The following is an 18,125-nucleotide window of genomic DNA, read 5'->3' on the forward strand; positions in this document are numbered from 1 at the left end:
ATGTGGAGCTTTTGAATATTGATATGGCCTTTTTCCAGGTAAGTTCCCAATGTCTAGATGTTTGTATAAATCCAACATTACTAAGATCTCTCTATTGAGACTTAATACAATGTCATCTTAAAGATATTTAAGAGTTTTTTCCCCCCTAGCAATAATGGGTGACTCATTTTCAAAGAGTTCCAAGAAGGGTGAGCTAGGCTTCCATGGACTAAACTTCTTCAGGGAAAATCACCTTAGGAAGGATAGGAAGTACTTAAAAATAAAATTCTCAGAACACAAAAAGAAAAAATCCAGATGAAGAAGAAACAGCAGAGTTGGTGAAAGGAACCAAATTTAAAATGACATAAGCAGAAAGATCTTAGCCAGGGCAGGTAATGATGAGGATAAAAAGATGAAAGCAAGGAATGGCAGGCATCACTCTGTAAAAAGTGTTAAAACAGCTAAAATTCAGAATGAGCAAGAGTGATGGAGGGAAATGAAGAAGGGTGTTTGCCAGGATAAGACTAAGGACTCTAGAAATGAGGATTTTAAAAATAAAATTAAATACACAATATTAATTGGGGGGGGTGTTAAAATGAGAGGTGGAACAATTGTTCTGGGTGGATGGGCTGATTGATGATAGTTGTGGTAAGGCAAAACTGTTCCATTCTAATTTTGCTTATTTCCTCTGCAAAGGAAAATAAACTTAGTGCTAAAGACAGAACTAAGATGTGTAAGTTTAGGAGAGCACCACTTATTGCCCTTGATTAGTTCAAGTTAGATGAACTAAACCAAATGTACAGATAGAATTATAACTGTGTGTAATGAACTACTATAGGGACCTCTGAAAGACTTTAAAGAATGAGAACCAAAGGACTTGGAGATAATAAAATGTGGATTCCTGGCAAAATTCCAGAACGTACTATTAAAAGGATGGCTAGGAGAGTTAGAAAATGAACTGGTGATCACAAAAGACCAGTATAACTTCATCAATAATGGGTCATGTTTGCCCAACCTGATTTCCTTTTCAGTAAGTTACTAAACTGGTAGATGAGGTGAAATGTAATATACAGTCACTTAGACATTAATTTGAGCATAACATTTTTACAAAGTTTCTTATGTAATTATTGTGGACAAGATAGCCGTATAAGTAAATGTATTTAGCTACTGAATGACCAAACCCAAAGAACAGTCATTAATAATTGCTTGATTGCAGGTTCAATGAACCTGTGTTTTGTCTGCCTGTGCAAATGAATATTTTGATCAGTGACATAAAGGCAAAGATGTCATCTTGGTCAAATTTGAAGATGCCACAAAACTATGAATGCAACATCTAACAGCATAAAAATTTTAAGTGTAACAGGCCAAATAAATTAAAAATTCAGGTTTACAAGTACAGAATTACATAATAAGGGATTTCAGTGTCATCTAGCCTAACCCATCCCTGAAAATGAATCATCACTATAATACTGCAGATATGGTTTGACACTAAGCAGTCACATCCAGTGTTAGCTTGAAAATACCCAATGAGTGCTCCTAAGGCAACCCATTCAACTTTAGTCAGCTCTAATTGTTGGGAAAGTTTTGTTTTTTGACACCAAGCCTAAATATGGCTCTTTGTTGATTCTAATCATTGTTACTGGTCCAACAGGTGTAGGATTATAATAAAAAGATTCACTCACAGACCAGCAAATCTTTAACATAAGGAAGGTTTAAAAAAAAATACATGTAAAGAATATTCATCAAGGAGACACATAGCATTCATTTGCTTGGGTGCAGCTCCCTTGTATCCATTTCCTATGGTGGCATATCTAAGCAGAAATTATGTGTCATGGGGCAGCTAGGTGGCACAGTGGATAAAGCACAGGCTCTGGATTCAGGAGGATCTGAATTCAAAAGTCCGGCCTTGAACACTTGACTGAGACTTACTAGCTGTGTGACCCAGGGCAAGTCACTTAACCCTCATTGTCCCTTGAAGGGAGGGAGGAAGGAAGGAATTATGTGTCAAGCTAGGGACTCTTGAATGCTGGGCTTTTATACTTAGGTAAAGGAAAGATATCCTAACAGTTCAAGCTTTAGTGCCCTAAAGCCAATTAAAGTCTCTGAGAAGGTTTCATTACTTTGTAAAGAAAAACTAGCATGGCCCACATAAAAGAGATCTTAGATGATTGTGCTCCTACCACATCCCTGAAGTACTTGAAAACAGGTATCACGTCCAAAATCTAATCCTGCCACCCCCAAAGTCTGTTCTTCTACAGACTAAACAGACCAAATTCTTCTACCTGCGCCTATATATGACCTATGCTCTCTCCATCTTATCAATACTCTTCTGAAACTATGACCTCCAGAACGGAACACAATATTCCAGATGTGGTCTGACGAGAATAAAGTAGAGGAAAAAAATCTGGCCTCTTTAGCCCTAGAAGTGATGACTCTGTCTGCTGGCTTTGACATCATACTGCTGACTCACACGCAGGCCACTAAACACCCTAGATCTTTTTCAGATTCATGGTTGCCTAGTCAAGTCTCTCCCATCCTATACTAGCAAAATTATTATTTTGAATTCACATATAAGACTTTAATCTTCCCCTGTTAAATTTTGTCTGATTAGATTAATCTTCATCTTAATGTCAAGCTCTCTGGGTTCCTAGTGGATCCAATTATCTAGGCTGTTAACTATTTTTCCAAGTTCTATTGTCATCTCCCAATCTGATGAGCATACCAGCTAACTATGCATTCATCCAAGTCACGATAAAGCGTGTCAAACATGATTGGGGCAAGTAATCTCCCTTGGAGAATTTCTGACAAACTGAAGCAGTGGCTAAATCCACCTACATCTGTGTCCCAATTTGTGGTCATGTAAATTCAAATTCATACTATTTGAAGTTAAAATTATGTAAAATATGGCCACTGATTTCAACCCCATAGAAATTTGCAGTGCAAATTTGAATAGTGTGACCTCAGAGGAAATGATTATTCGAACTAATGGGACCTGGCTATAATTAATTCCAATCCATCTTAGTATAACATCATCTAGTTTACCTATTTTCATCTTTTCCACAAAAATAGTTTGAGGTGATTTATCAAATTCCAATAGTGGCTTAAGGGACTGCTAACATTCAATTAGTATTTATTAAGTGCCTGGTATGTGCCACTGTACTTAGTGATGGCAATATTTAAAAAAAACAAAAAAATCGAACGCTCCCTGACCTGAAAGAGCTTACATTTTCCTATGAGGGACAAGCCCTACTCCTGCTAAGGCAAAAATATTTTGACCTTTGTTGCAAAGAGCAATGGATCTAGAGTCAGAAAATCTAGAATCAAATCTCCTAAGAGCCTCAGTTGCCTCAACTGTGTAATGAAAGAGTCGGAGTAAATCATTTCCGAGTAGCTTGTCTATCTTCTACTTAAATCTATGACCCTTTGTTTCTTTATCCTTCTTTCCTATCAACTTTGTGATTTCTTCTTCCCAACATCAAGGATGCATGTCAGATTCTACCCAATTTTCTTCCCCTTCTCTATCACAAACTGTAGGAGGAATTAGTCACTTCCCTTCAAGGATTCTATCGTTCCCACCCTAGCAATCCTCCCAACTCTGAAATTCTGTGATTCTATGGCTTCAATGTTTAAATCAGTATATTTTCCCTGCTTCTTTCAAAGCCAAAGATGCAGTTCTTGGGTGACATGGGGGCTGCTGGATGATAGCTAAAATGCTTCCTTTTTTCATTTTCATTTTCTGAAAATAAAATATTCTCCATGACAGAGAGATCCAAAGTTGGAAAAGCTCCAAATTGCTTGAAATGTTAAAAGAACGGCCAACATTTTGCTGAGGCTGTTCCTTTTGCATAGAATTAAGCAATAGTCCAACATAACTTTCCTAGCATCAGTAGAAAGAGGCCTATTAACACAGGTATTTTTCTAAACAGCTACTCAGAATCAAATCTCTTGATAATACTTTTGGAGACTAGCTAACAAACTAATTACTTGGAGGGCAGCACCAAGGGAATACATGCAGTCCTTAATTCACAAACAGGTTGTATTCTAAAATGTCATTTGGGTACCTGGGACACACAGTTCTATAGCTGCAACATTCAATGTGCTGGTTAAGTTCCTGGGCTGCCCCTACAAAACCTATTTAACCCATATTGTTGCTGAACTACTATATACTAAAAATGAAAAAAAAAAAATCACCTTATACTATTGCAATACTAGCATTTAAAGAAAAATGGATTTTGAAGAAAATATATTTTGAAGAAAACATTTTGAATGTTGTTTGAATATTATTTTGAAGGAAAAGTAGGTTACAGGATGATGACATATATGAAGACAACTAAAGATAGTTGGAAGGGAACCTTTAGATAAGGCTTTTAGAAAGCTCAACACTGATTCTTTATTATGTCAAAACTGACTTTCACAAAATTTGTTACAAGAGGTCATCTAATTAAATCCATCCATGAAAAGGAACCCATTTTAAAACGATCTCTGACAATGGGGAAGAGGGGAATGTAGCCAACTTGATTAAATTTGATCATCAATAATGAGCTCCTACCATATACCAGGCATTGGGAATACCACAAGAAATTTAGCCAAATTCCTTTCCTCATACTAAAGGACAACATACCCTACTTTCCAAATCCTAAATCCACTCAATTACCATGATCTACTCCTTTAATCCACTAAAGATAGAAAACTGACCATGTGCTAGATCTTGCCATCATCCTCCAATGTTCTAATTTCACGTTCCTGAACTCTGTAGTTCCTTTATCTCAACATAGTGTTTTATCATTCTTTCATTTCTCATGCCTTTGTTGTTGTTGCAGTTCAGTGGTCTCTTCAAGAATCCATAAACCATAGCACATCCAGGCCTGTCTATCCTCCATTCTCAAAGTCTATCCAAGTTCATATTCATTGTTTCCACGACATCGTCCATCCATTGCCTTCCCCTTTTCCTTCAATCTTTCTCAACATCAGGGTTTTTTCCAATGATTCCTGTCTTTTCATCATGTAGCCAAAGTATTTAAACTTTAGCTTCAGTATCTGACCTTCCAATGGATACTCTGAATGATGTTCTTTAAATATTGACCAATTTGACCTCTTTGCTGTCTAAGTGATTCAATTTGAAAGCATCAATTCTGCAGAACTCAGCTTTCCTTAATAGTCCAATTCTCACAGCCATATATTATTACTAGAAAAACCATAGCTTTGACTATATGGACTTTCATCAGCAAAATGACATTTCTGCTTCTTAGTTTGCTGTCCAGATTTGCCTTAGGTTTGCTAATCCTTCACTTACATTCTGTGCCTAAATGGATTATTTTCCAGGACATCACCCATGCACTTGCCTTTCTCAATCTCAATCCCACAGTCAACCAGCTCAACTCCAGGCTGTCTACTTTGGAACCTGTCATGCCTTTGTACTATTGCCAATCAGGCCTGGCCAAACCCTAATCCTTTTTTTAACCCTTTTCTTTTCCCCTCCCCTCCCATATCAAAGTATTCAATTTTGAACAGTACAATCCTTCCCCTTTCCCTCTCCCTCCAATCTCTTTTGTTAGTAGTTTTCTTTTGCTATGCCCCATTAAAAAATGGTTTCCTTGGTTTTTCCTCATTACTTCTCTTTTCTTCCAGTTTTCATTTTCTGATTCTCATTTGCTTACTTGTCCCTTCTTTATTCTCTGAGCATCCTTCATGGGGTTAAAACTTTTTAAATAAAAGATCTCAGATCCCTCTTTTATCCAATGTTACTGCCCTCCCATGACCTTGTCTCATCCATTTTTTTTTTGTCCTTTACATACCTAAGCATTTGAAATATCCATTCCTGAGGGAAGCATAAAGCATTCCCGAGGGAGCAGTCTTTCTTATTAGGAGTTACTCTGTGCCCCAAACCTTGTAGCTTAGGCCTGACTACAAAAATCTTTTCCCATGCTTTCTCTTGTGTTTAGTCTCCATTCCTAAGACCACAGCATCCTTCCTCTGGCTCTCAGAGATTGACTGACCCCAGGAACTCAATTTTTTTCTCACAAGACAGATTAATTGCTTTCAAAGGTATGCTCTCTGAGAAGGCAGCCTCCCAATTTGCAGCCTTTTCCCAAACTAGACCCATCACAAAATCAATTTCTCATCAAAGGATGAGATCGCCTCCCATATTGACAGTGGTTCTCCCATACAGGGTGAGAGCGCCCCCTTCCTTTACAGTCCTCTGTCTTCCAAGTTCATTCCCTCTATCATCTCTATTCCAAATACCATCTTCTTGCCAAAAGAAAATAAAAATCATCCTTTCACTACTGGACTTAAAAGGGCCACATCACTCACTAACCTCTGTCTTCTGCCTCCTCTCTCCATTTGAAAAAAGTTTTTGATTTTTCTTAACTTAGAGCAGACACCAAACATGATGATTTACATATACCATAAGAAAGAAAAAAAGATTATATATAAAGTCACATATCTTTTACATACAGCTTGGTTTTTTAGATATGTAAATTCAACATGTTAGTTGAAGATCTAGAAAGCTTGCCTTTTAAAAAAAAAATCTTTAATGACCTTTTTCTTTCCCTATCTCCCTTTAATACAAACAACCTTTTCTGCTTTCTGTTAAAAGAAAGCACCAATTCCCCTGTTGGGCAGAGGGTATCCAGAGAATAGCCCATGGTGCCACTTTTGCTTCTCCTCAATCTTTCATTTTCCCCAAAATTTTAGTCAGATAGCAAAGTGGCTTAGTACCTGAAGTCAGAAAGACCTGCATTCTAATCTTGACTCAGATACTAACAGTGTTACTTTAAGAAAGTCACTTAATCATCTTCTAAAATGAGGATAAAGATAATAAATCTACCTCCTAAAGTAGTTGTGAGAATAAAATGAGATAATATTTCTAAATCACTTTAAGGCAAAACCTCACATAAATGCTAGCTACTATTATTAACCTTTTAGATCTCTTTTATACTTTTATACAACAATTCTTTTATTCTTTATTCCTTTTTTTCCTTTTTATATTGTGGTAGGAAGACCATTTAAATAGTCCATGATGGGTTCTCTTAAAAAATTGGATTGGTCTGTGGTAGTAGGATTTGAACCACTGGCATGGCTTCCTAGTCAACTTAAGTTTCCTGCTTTGGAGGCTTAATGGAATTCTCATGTCATGAAGGTCAACATACCTCACCCTGAAAGGGCACTAAACATTTATGGAAGCTGAGAAGAGTCTTATGTACTTCAACCAATACTATAACCATTACTGATCTATTTTGAAGTACATACATAAAATGAGGAAACAGGCCAAAAGCATACTCTTTGGGGGACACTCATGGTTAATGAGAATGAACTGGATGAAGAGACTGAAGAGAGGCCAGACAGGGAGGGTAGTCTAACAAGAACCTAAAGGAAAGGAGAGTAAGGTGATTAATAGTGTCAAAGGGTACAGAAAAGTCAAGAAAAATCAGAACTGAAAAAGGGTCAATTAGATTTTGCAATTAATATATGATTGGTAACTTTGAGGAAAGCTGTTTCAGTTGAAAGATGAGGTAGGAAACCACAATGTATAGAGATTTTTTAGAGAATAAGAGGAGAGAAAGTGGAAGGACTGATAAGAGCTGGCTTTTTCAAGGAGTTCAGCCACAAAACAGCTAGAAGGGATGAACAGATCAAGTGAAGGTTATTTTAAGGATAGAGGAGACATGGAAATGTTTGTAGATAGTAGAGGAGCAGCCAGTGGACAGAAAAAGAGAAGATTATTAGTGATAGAGCATCAATGGCAGACAGGGCAATCTGCTTGAAAAGATGGGATGAATGGGATCAACTAAACTGTGATTTATATCTAACCTTTGATTTATAGATGTTATAACCGTAGTTGAAGTTAAGTCCAAAGTAGTTCAAGAAAGATAGGAATAGGGGGCAGCTAGGTGGCTCAGTGGATAGAGCACCAGCCCTGGATTCAGGAGGACCTGAGTTCAGATTTGACTTCAAACACTTAACACTTACTAGCTGTGTGACCCTAGGCAAGTCACTTAACCCAATTGCCTCACCAAAACAAACTAATTAATTAATTTTTAAAAAGAAAGATAGGAATAGGACCACAGCTTTAACCCCAGTACTTATTATCTCTCACTTAATCATCTAATCAATTGTGAGCTTGTAAACTTATGAAAATGCAGATTATTCTCTTCCTTAATATACAAAATTAAATATGATCATATTTATTTTTAAATACTGTCAGAAAGATCTGCATGGATGATTCCACTTGCAACTTAATTTCCTCTTGATTAGATAAAAGTAGTGATTTTATCCACATAGGCAACTTAGACTTTGAGTTAAATCATTATCTTAATCAAAACAATATCATATCAAAGACTAAATCCAGTTTAGCTAATTCTGCTTCCACCCCACTCCAAGACCTTGGAATTACTTACTGTGTTTTGAGACAGAATAAAACTGTATGGTCATCTGCTGTTTTCAAAGTCCCACCTATTTTAGTTATAGGTAGATAACCCTGGAGATGGCCCATATAAAAGGGCAAAAAATACATACTAGTTAGGAAGCAGCAGTGTCTCTTAAAGCCAGGTTTAGCTTTCTAACCTCTAACTTCAAGACAGCAATCAACAAAGTTTTGACCATTAACCTTTCCTTCCCTCCCTCCCTCCTTTTGTTTTACATAACAATTTCTGTACATACTCTCTCCTCCAGTCTTTGAAACAAAGATCACAGTGAGGAGTGGGAAAATAAGTTTAGCAAAACCAAACACTATAAGGACATGTGACATTTCATAGACATAGTCTCTTATGTTAGATACAGAGGTTCCTGCAGCTCATGTTCTATCCAAAAAAACAACATGTATAAATAAAAGTATATACAGAATATATACTAAGGAAATACAAAACAATATTGGGGAAAAGGAGGGGAAGAAACATAGAGCAGTTATTCTTAATCTGGGATCTACAGAGCCCTTGCTTTCAGAGAATCCATGAACTTGAATGAGGTAAAAAAAAAAAAAAGCTATCTTTATTTCAATATAATTGGTTTCCTTTCAGTCCTACATATTTTGTGTATTTTAAAATTCTGAGAAAGGCTCTATAGGTTTCACCAGGCTGCCAAAAAGGTCCATAAGAATCCCTGCAAGAGGCTAGGGAGATCATTAAAAGCTTCGTATAGGAAGCTAGGGATTCAAAGAGGTGGAGGGTGCATACTGTGCATGGAGAACAAGTTATACAAAGGCACAGAGATGGGAAATAGAATCTCTTATGTGAGAGAGAATAAGTTCGGTTTGGCCGAATGGTAGGATGGACCACTGTCACAGCATCCTATTCTCTCTGCCTCATGTCTCTTCCCACTACAATTCACCCTCCACCAAAATGCCAAAGTGATTTTCCTAAAGCATGCCTGGCCATATCCTGCCCTGTTCTAGAAATATAAACTCCTCTGTTTAATATGTAAAGCTTTTCACTAGTGCCTCTAAGCTACTTTCCAGCTAAAACTCTCCCTCCTCACATACTCTTAAGGTTAAAGCAAATTGATCTTGCTGTTCTTTACAACAGTGGTACTCCAACTTAAATAGAAATGGATCCACATACGGACTTAGAGAAAATTACAACCTAACAATTGTCTATGGTGTACTGTATTTTTATTCATCTTGTTACATTTCCCAACTACATTTTAATCTGGCTCAGTCCACAGGATACAAGTTTGTTGCCTCTGCTTCACAACAATATTCAAACCAGCCTTTCTTACCTCTTTACAGGCTATCCCTTGTGTCCAAAATGTGCCTCAAAAGAACTACTAGTTTCTTTCAAAGCATAACTCAAGCATCATCTTCTGAGTAAACCATCTTCCCCAGGGCCTAGTGCCCCATTACCTTCTATTTATTTTGTATATATTCTGTTAATATTTATCTCTCTCTCTTCACTCAACATAATACAAGCACTTTTAAGGCAGGGGCTATTTTTTTTGTTTGGTATTCAGATATAGTGCCTGGCAAACCACAAGGTGCTTGACACTTGTTTGATTGAGATGGACTGGAGCCTAAGATGTGAAGGGCTTTAACCAAAGAGCCTATGTTTGATCCTGAAAGCAAGAGAAAGGCCCAGTTTACACTGTTAATGTCTAATTACTTATATCTTAATAGTACCTGTGTAACTAACAATTCAAAATTTCTCAGCAAAAAGGGCAACTTATAGCCAATGATTAATTTACCACATTTCTCAATAATAAAGAATTTAAAATTTTTACTTTAAAAACAAACTCAGGGGGCACCTAGGTGGCCCAGTGGATAAAGCACTGGCCCTGGATTCAGGAGTACCTGAGTCCAAATCTGGCCTCAGACACATGACACTTACTAGCTGTGTGAACCTGGGTAAGTCACTTAACTCCCACTGCCCCGCCAAAAAAACAAAAACAAAAAAACCCTCAGATTCTTAAAAAGATGGAACAAGTTAAATACTTAGAAAACATGGTCCAGGAAACTACTCTAATAGAGGGAATCTGGCCTAAGAGAGAAACGTGGAAGTATATTCCAGCCTAACCTAGAAAGGACGACGAATCAGATAATTAAAAACAAAAATAAGACAATGGTAAATCTAATAAGAAAGTAGGATTGGATTCTGGTACATTTCAAGATCATTCATTAAGCTGAGAGCTTCAATGCTGAAAGGTTCCCAACTACTCTAGAAGTGATGCTACTGTTTTCACAATAAACAATATACATAAATATATACACAAAAGTGTAAACCCTTTTGAATTAGGAGCTCCTTTCTGCTGACTAATTATGTACATGAGATCTATAATCCTTTCAAACAGATTCAACTTAGAAATCTTGTAAGAAGAATCAAATGTGGATGAAAATTTCTCCAAATGCAATAGCTATTTTTAGAATCTTAATATATGTAACAATTCCATTAGAACCAAAAGTAACAGTTTTGTATGGCTTTTTCTCTAGTTTACAAAGCTTATCTCATTTGACTGGCCAAATAATCCTCCAAGGATTGTAAGGCAATATACTACTGTCCCCAACTGGGAGTTTAAGTGATTTGCTCAAAGTGACAGAACTGGTTAAACGCCAGAGGTGGTACTGAAAAATCCTGTCTTCATACTCCTAGGACTTCTATACCATGGCTACATCCACTATGCCAAGCTCACTTATACAAACAGGCAATGAGTTCACCTTACTGACAAGGACGATACTGAAGATGACTGTTAGTGTAAAGAATAAGTCGTAATGATATCAGGTATCAAATCTTATTTCCGTCCTACAGTACATTCTCAAAGGAAGAAAAGAAAATCAGGTTTTTTTTTTCCTTTTCTGGAAAACCTGCATTAGAACAAAGGGAATAAGAAGAGGAGCAGAGTAAGGAGTGAAGCAAAAGTATACATATGAAACAAAGGAAATTGTAATTTCAGCTTTTTTCCATTTCTTGAGGGCTAGCTAGAATTCTGACATATGCTCAAAAGAAAAGCCGACTAGTAAACATAATCAAAACAAGAAAAGATTCAAGTTCATCAAGTCCAAATACTTCATTTTTTAAAAACCTGTTTCTCAGTTGTTTTTATATCACATTCTTTTTTTAATAGATGCCTTCTTCCTCTTCCCCTTGCTACCCAGAGACCCATCCCTTAGCACAAGGAATAAAAATAAATAGAAATTTTAGAAAAAAAACAAAAGGGTAACGAAGAATTGAAGCAATTTGGCAACACGTCTGGGTAGTTCATCTTCAGGGTACAGTGACGCATGTGGTCTTAGTCTGAGAGGCACCACTATTGAGATTGGGAACTTTTATGCTCCCAGGTCAAGAAACTGCATCGGGGATCTAGGACCAATCACGTTGCATGGGAAGACAAAGTCAGTGAAGTCAAGGAACTCAGTGTAACGATTGGAATGACGCCACCTGCTAGATACTTACTGTAGAAGAGTTCTGCCCATGAAGGGAAGGTCTTTGAGGGCAAGACCAGGAGTCAGGAAGTGACGCGGGCTAGTGGGAGGAGGAAGGAAGAGACTGGCGCTCAGTCTCGCTCTCTTTCCTGGGGATGCTGGCGGAGAAGGGAGCTAGAAATGTGCTCTCCCTTTAATAGATTGGTAAAGAGAGAGAAAGGCCTAGATTCCTATCTATTCTTATTCTCCTTAATAAATGCTTAAAAGTCTAACTCTTGCTAAAGCTTATAATTTATTGGCGACCACTCATTAGATATTTTAGACAGACTAGCTAGAATTTTAGCCCTTAACAGATGGCTGACTACGAAGAGGAAAGCTGAACCTCACTTCTGATCTTCCGGTTGGGTAAGAAATTTTCCCTACCCTAACCCTTTAAATCTTAAGTACTGCTGAATTGCCTGGTGTTTTCCCTTTAAATTTTTTCAAATGGACCTTTTAAACTCCCTAATTATCCTATTTTTGATTTTAGTCTGTTTAACCAGACAAATGGGAGATAAGATCATGTTAATGCTTTGTTTTTGTGGATTTTCTATTTTTCTTTTTATTTTTGTTAGAAGAGCCAGCAACTTACTCACACAAGGAAATATCTCTCCCTCTCCCAACCATGCTTTTTCAGAGAAACCTGAAGAGATTCCTGCAGCTTTTCCCAGTTCTAACACTAATTGTTGCTTTAATTTTGCATACCTGGAGGCAATGACCCACCCTCTAGAAGCTTTTAATCCCCTAGCACCTGGAGGCAAAGTGGGGGAAGAGGAATCCAGGCCTGAGTTCAAAATCAAGTCTGATTCAAATTGCTCTGGTCCCTCCCCTCCTCTCCAGACCCCACCCTCTACTCCCCCCATGGCCAAGCCCATAGCTTCCCCTGCCCGGGAAGTCCAAAGATCTAATGCGCATGCTCAACTTTCTCTAACTACATTTGCAGCTTCAGGCTCAGCCCTTCCCCGGCCTGGCTGTGCTTTTGAGACAATCTTAGAAAACCCTTTAAATTCCACATATGCCCGTTTTGTTCATAATTTTGCTAACCTGCTTTTGTCTTTAATTAGTAATCTTATAAAGCATTTGTATGGTGAAAAGACTGACAGACAATATAGAGGGGTTAAAGAAGAAAAACTTAAGCTGAATAAGAATGACAATCATCACCATAGTTCAAGACTCCGCTTCTTTTGCCATGGAAGTATATATATTTTACAGAAATGTAGAAGTAAACAGCAAGGTATTGATATGAGTATTGGGGATTTTAGATATCGGAATCAAAAGTGTTCTGAATTCATTCAGAGTGATAGTATCAGTTCAGAGGTTACATAGGATTTCTATGCTATTACATATACATTTTGAAATTAATGGTATGGGTTTATTTTCATAGAGATTTTCATGCTTTTGAGATTGTGTCTTATACTTAGTTTCTAAAACAAGGAGAATATTTGTAAAAGCTTTTTATAGTCATGTGATCAAGTTTATATTTTATAATACTCTTATTGATATTAAGTTCATATTCATTTAAATTTCCTTAGTTTGAATTTCACTGTATTTTATTGTTCCATGTGTATTTTCTTCTATTCATTTGTCTATCTAATTTTGAAACATTGCAAGATGGTTTTGATTTTATTATACAATGTTAATTCTAGGAGTATTGTGCTCCCATATTCTGAGTTGTTTGTTTTTGTTATTTTTTCTCAACTGATTATTTGATCAAACTCTTTAAAGCATTTCCCTGGCAAATTGTTTGCCATGGCAAGTGTAAATTGATTCTAGAAGTATTATTTTTGATAAGCATATTCCAAAAAAAAAAAAAAGAGGGGAACATTTGTAAAAGTTGTCTTTGAGATTGTGTTGTGCTTTAACTTGTATTTAAATATGTTCAGATTTTTCAAAAAAGTAATTGTATGCTAAGTAAAAAAAAAGGTATTATTTGAAATTGTTGCATAATTATATATTATATTCTGAGTCAAGATGTATTCACATTTTTTGCAATCATTTATTATCCTCAATTTTTAAATCCATATGAGACTTGGATTATGGGAACTTATCATTTAAGACATTAATTGCCTTTATTCTGAGTTATCAGATGCCAGTTGGCCAAGGTGCCATCCAATCACAAGAGGAATACATGCAAGAGCAGACACTGAACTGTCACATGAGGGGAGACATGCATGAAGTCAAGGTATGGCTGAGAGAACGGCTTTTGACAAATGTTGAGGTTGGATTCTCTTGGTTTAATATTTTATTTTATTTTTCCCCACAATATTGTACAGATGGCTGGAAGTATTCATCCCACCCATCTCACTCCTACACCTGGCTTCTATGCTCCCTCCTATATGCCTGATGCCATGGACATCTCAATCCCATGCATCTGATTAAGTCTGACTCAGTTTCTTCCAATATGTTCGGTGGCATGGACATATATTCCATCCACCTATTTTAAGCCCTTTTGTGAATGATGGCACAAGCAGTATACCTTCAAAAACTGTATAGTAGCCTGGCATACTGTATGGGCAGTACATATTGCTCAAGTGTGGGAATGCTCATATCCCATCATTTCTCTGTTCTTTTATGGTAACCCCCATAATTATCTCAGGTGTCATGATAAATACAGTGTTGAATTTGGCCTTGACACCTGTTACCAATTATATTAGATTTTTTAACTTCTCATAATGGCATGAGGATAATTAGGCAGATGATGCAAAAAGTGATGAAACAAAGATAAAAATTATTTTTAAAAATTAATATCACAGCAATTGTCTTCTCAAATACCCTCCATAAAGGGGGACTATAGTAATACTATAATTTTAAAGAATGTTTCAATTTTTGTTTTATTATATGTTTCATGTGTAACAACTAAGATTCTGAATTCCCTTAGACATGTTTTTGAGAACTTTCATTGTTTGATTTGATTATTGACAAAGCTATTTTAAAGTTGTATTAAGCTCAATTTTGTAGGAAATTTCCTGGCTGATTACCAGTATCCACACATCAACCCCTGAAAAGACTTCCATTCCACGACTACACCTAGAGGACATCTGAGAAAAGACTTTCAGAGACTTTAAATGAACAGTTTTGATTTGTTGTTTTTGTTGGTTTTTTTCTCTTTCTGTTATAATATATACCATCTGTAACATGTATTCTCTGCAGAGGCCCTCCCTTTGCAAGACTAATGTCAAAGCGTCGGTTCATGAGGACAAAAAAATCGCCCCTCTGGACAAAACTTTCCTCTCTTCCTTTTCTATATTGTTGTTCACATATTATTAGTTAGCAATAGTTATTATATTGTTTTTACTGTTCCGTCAAGGAAACATTTTGTTTCTTGAGGAACAACAGGGGGGACTGTAACGATTGGAATGACGCCACCTGCTAGATACTTACTGTAGAAGAGTTCTGCCCATGAAGGGAAGGTCTTTGAGGGCAAGACCAGGAGTCAGGAAGTGACGCGGGCTAGTGGGAGGAGGAAGGAAGAGACTGGCGCTCAGTCTCGCTCTCTTTCCTGGGGACGCTGGCGGAGAAGGGAGCTAGAAATGTGCTCTCCCTTTAATAGATAGGAATCTAGGCCTTTCTCTCTCTTTACCAAATTCTTATTCTCCTTAATAAATGCTTAAAAGTCTAACTCTTGCTAAAGCTTATAATTTATTGGCGACCACTCATTAGATATTTTAGACAGACTAGCTAGAACACTGGTCCTACCCGATCATCACTGTTTCTCAGTACACCCACCAAGCCACCAAGGTTCACTTTTGTCAGCTTCTCTCCTTTTACCAACATCCAAACGAACATTAATTACTAATTCTTTCTTCTTAGCATTCCTCAAATTCAACCTGTGCTTTCCCTTTCCATTGCAGTCATATTTCAGACATTCATCATTTCCTAACCTGCACTACCAAACTAGTCTCCTAGTCTCCAGTTTCTTCCCCATTCATTCTGTTGTACATTAAATTCCTCATTAAATGCCCTCAATGTTTTCAATAAGCAGCTTTTTCAACTTCATTTTGCCCACTATTTCCACCATCCATGCCAGCCAAAGTTATCATTTCCTGCCTGAAAGAATGAAATGTATTGGCCACCTGAAGAATACAAAATGTAATGAAATAGTCCTTTACCCACAAGGAACTTAGAATCCTAATCATTCTGTCAAAGAAATTAACTGAATTAGCAGTTTCATTAAAGCTGAATTTAAAAGCACATCTATCTAAGTAATGAGATCTATGAAAAAATAATAGAAAGTAATACTACCAAATACATAAATTATCTGGAAGCCATGATTTTTTTTAATCCACCAATATCACTATTTACTAACATATGTAATGCTTTAAGATCTTCAACAAGCTTCTCTCTCTCTCTCTAACACACACACACTCAAGCTGTGTGACCCCGAACACATCAATGACTCCTGCTTGCCTCAGTTTCCTCTTCAATAAAATGAGCTGAAGAAGGAAATATGATAAAACCCTTCAATATCTTTACCAAGAAAACTCCAAAACAGGGTCATAAAGAGTCAGACATGACTGAAAAACAAAAAATTAATATATATTAATGTGTATGTATATGTTTAAAAATTGTGTCCTCTCAACAACCCTTGAAGGTAGGTGCTATTATTCTATTTTTACAAATAAATAAACTGAGGCAGAAAGGCTAAAGGATATGTCCTAGATCACACAGACCTAAGTATCTGAAACAAGACTGATACTTCCTACTCCAAGTCCAGAACTCCATCCACCAAGACAACATTTCTAAGCATGGGCTCCAAAGACATAAAAGGAAGACGGAAGGATCTCATATGTACAAAAATACCAATAGTAGCACATTTTGTTGTAGCAAAAAAAAACAAACAAACAAACAAACAAAAAACCCCCCTAGAAATGAAGCAAGCAGCCTAATGGTCAAACTGATTAAATAACTTATGGTATATGAATGTAATGGCATATTATTATGCCACAAGAAATAACGAAAGGGACCAGTTCAGAGAAACTTGGGAGTGAAACAAGTAGAACCAGAATACAGAATGACCACAATATAATAAAGAAAAATAATTTTAAAAGATTTTAAAAGGAGACTGTTCTAAAAAGTCTCGGGGGCAGATAGATGGCACAGTGGATAAAGCACCAGCCCTGGATTCAGGAGTACCTGAGTTCAAATCTGACCTCAGACATTTGACACTTACCAGCTGTATGACCCTGGGCAAGTCACTTAACCCTCATTGCCCTGCCCAAAAAAAAAAAAAAAAAAGGACTGTTCTATTAGAGGTTTTGCCTTTATGCAACCAAATAAAACAAATTAACTCCCTCTCCCATATGACAGCTTTTCAAATACTGAAGGATGGCTATCACACCACGCCCCAATCTTCTATTTTCTAGGCTAACCCTACCCAGAAGATGATCTTCTCACTACTCTTGGGAGCACCTTACCTCCTCTTTTTCCCTCTCCTGGCCCCTTACCAAAACAGAACCCACTTGAGTGAAACAGAAGTCAAAAATTCCATTCCTTCTGAAGAGATAGACCACCTTCAGGATTTACTGTTTGTCCTGATTTTAAGCCCTGCAGTCCTGGGCATCATCATTTTAACTACTCAAGTAACTTAAAGGCCTTGCCACATACCAGACACACTATACCCATAGGACCTCCAGAATTTTCCATCTGCTCTGCAGCTGAACTTTCCTTTTATGTATTATCTCTCTCAATTAGAATGTAAACTCCTTGGGAGCAGGAACATCTCCCCCTTTCTATTGTAACCCCAGTGCGTAGCTAAGTAAGTCAATCACAACTCCAGAAGACTGATAATGAAGCAAAGAAGTGATGGAAGAAGAGAGGTACTAAATGAAGCTAACATTTTCAGACATGACCAGATTTGTTTTGCCTGACTGTACTTGTTGCAGCTGAGAGTTGTTTTGTTTTCTTTTAAGAGGGAAGAGTTTAGGAGGAGAGAATGTGAAGGGTTAGTGTGACAGTGATGTCAAAAGTATTAAAACCATAAATAAAATGTTTAAAATACACAGAAATAATCAGAAGGTCTATTAGAAGAGGGCATAAACAAGCAATATCAGGTTGGCAGGCTGTATTAAATTTAATGTACACTGTTTTGTTTTGAAATCAAGTTGTATATAACATGTTCGTTGTTTCATTTATAATCCTAATCATCTCTTCTCCATTTTGTTGTAGCAAACATTGAGTTTTTTGAACAAAAAGTATAACACTTAAGATTAGGGATAGAATTAGATTCAACTCAATGCTGTAGCCTGTCAAGTCTACTCAA

At 36.9% G+C, this 18,125-nt stretch overlaps 1 protein-coding gene across 6 annotated transcripts in view; it reads right to left on the bottom strand.

Annotated features, from left to right (window-relative positions):
* The window catches only part of KANSL1 (KAT8 regulatory NSL complex subunit 1), a 198,126-nt gene that overhangs the window by 56,022 nt on the left and 123,979 nt on the right, over window positions 1-18,125 (bottom strand). The gene's annotated exons all lie outside the window — the stretch shown is intronic.

The sequence above is a fragment of the Dromiciops gliroides genome, chromosome 4 (genome assembly GCF_019393635.1).
Source record: "Dromiciops gliroides isolate mDroGli1 chromosome 4, mDroGli1.pri, whole genome shotgun sequence".
Lineage (NCBI taxonomy): Eukaryota > Metazoa > Chordata > Mammalia > Microbiotheria > Microbiotheriidae > Dromiciops > Dromiciops gliroides.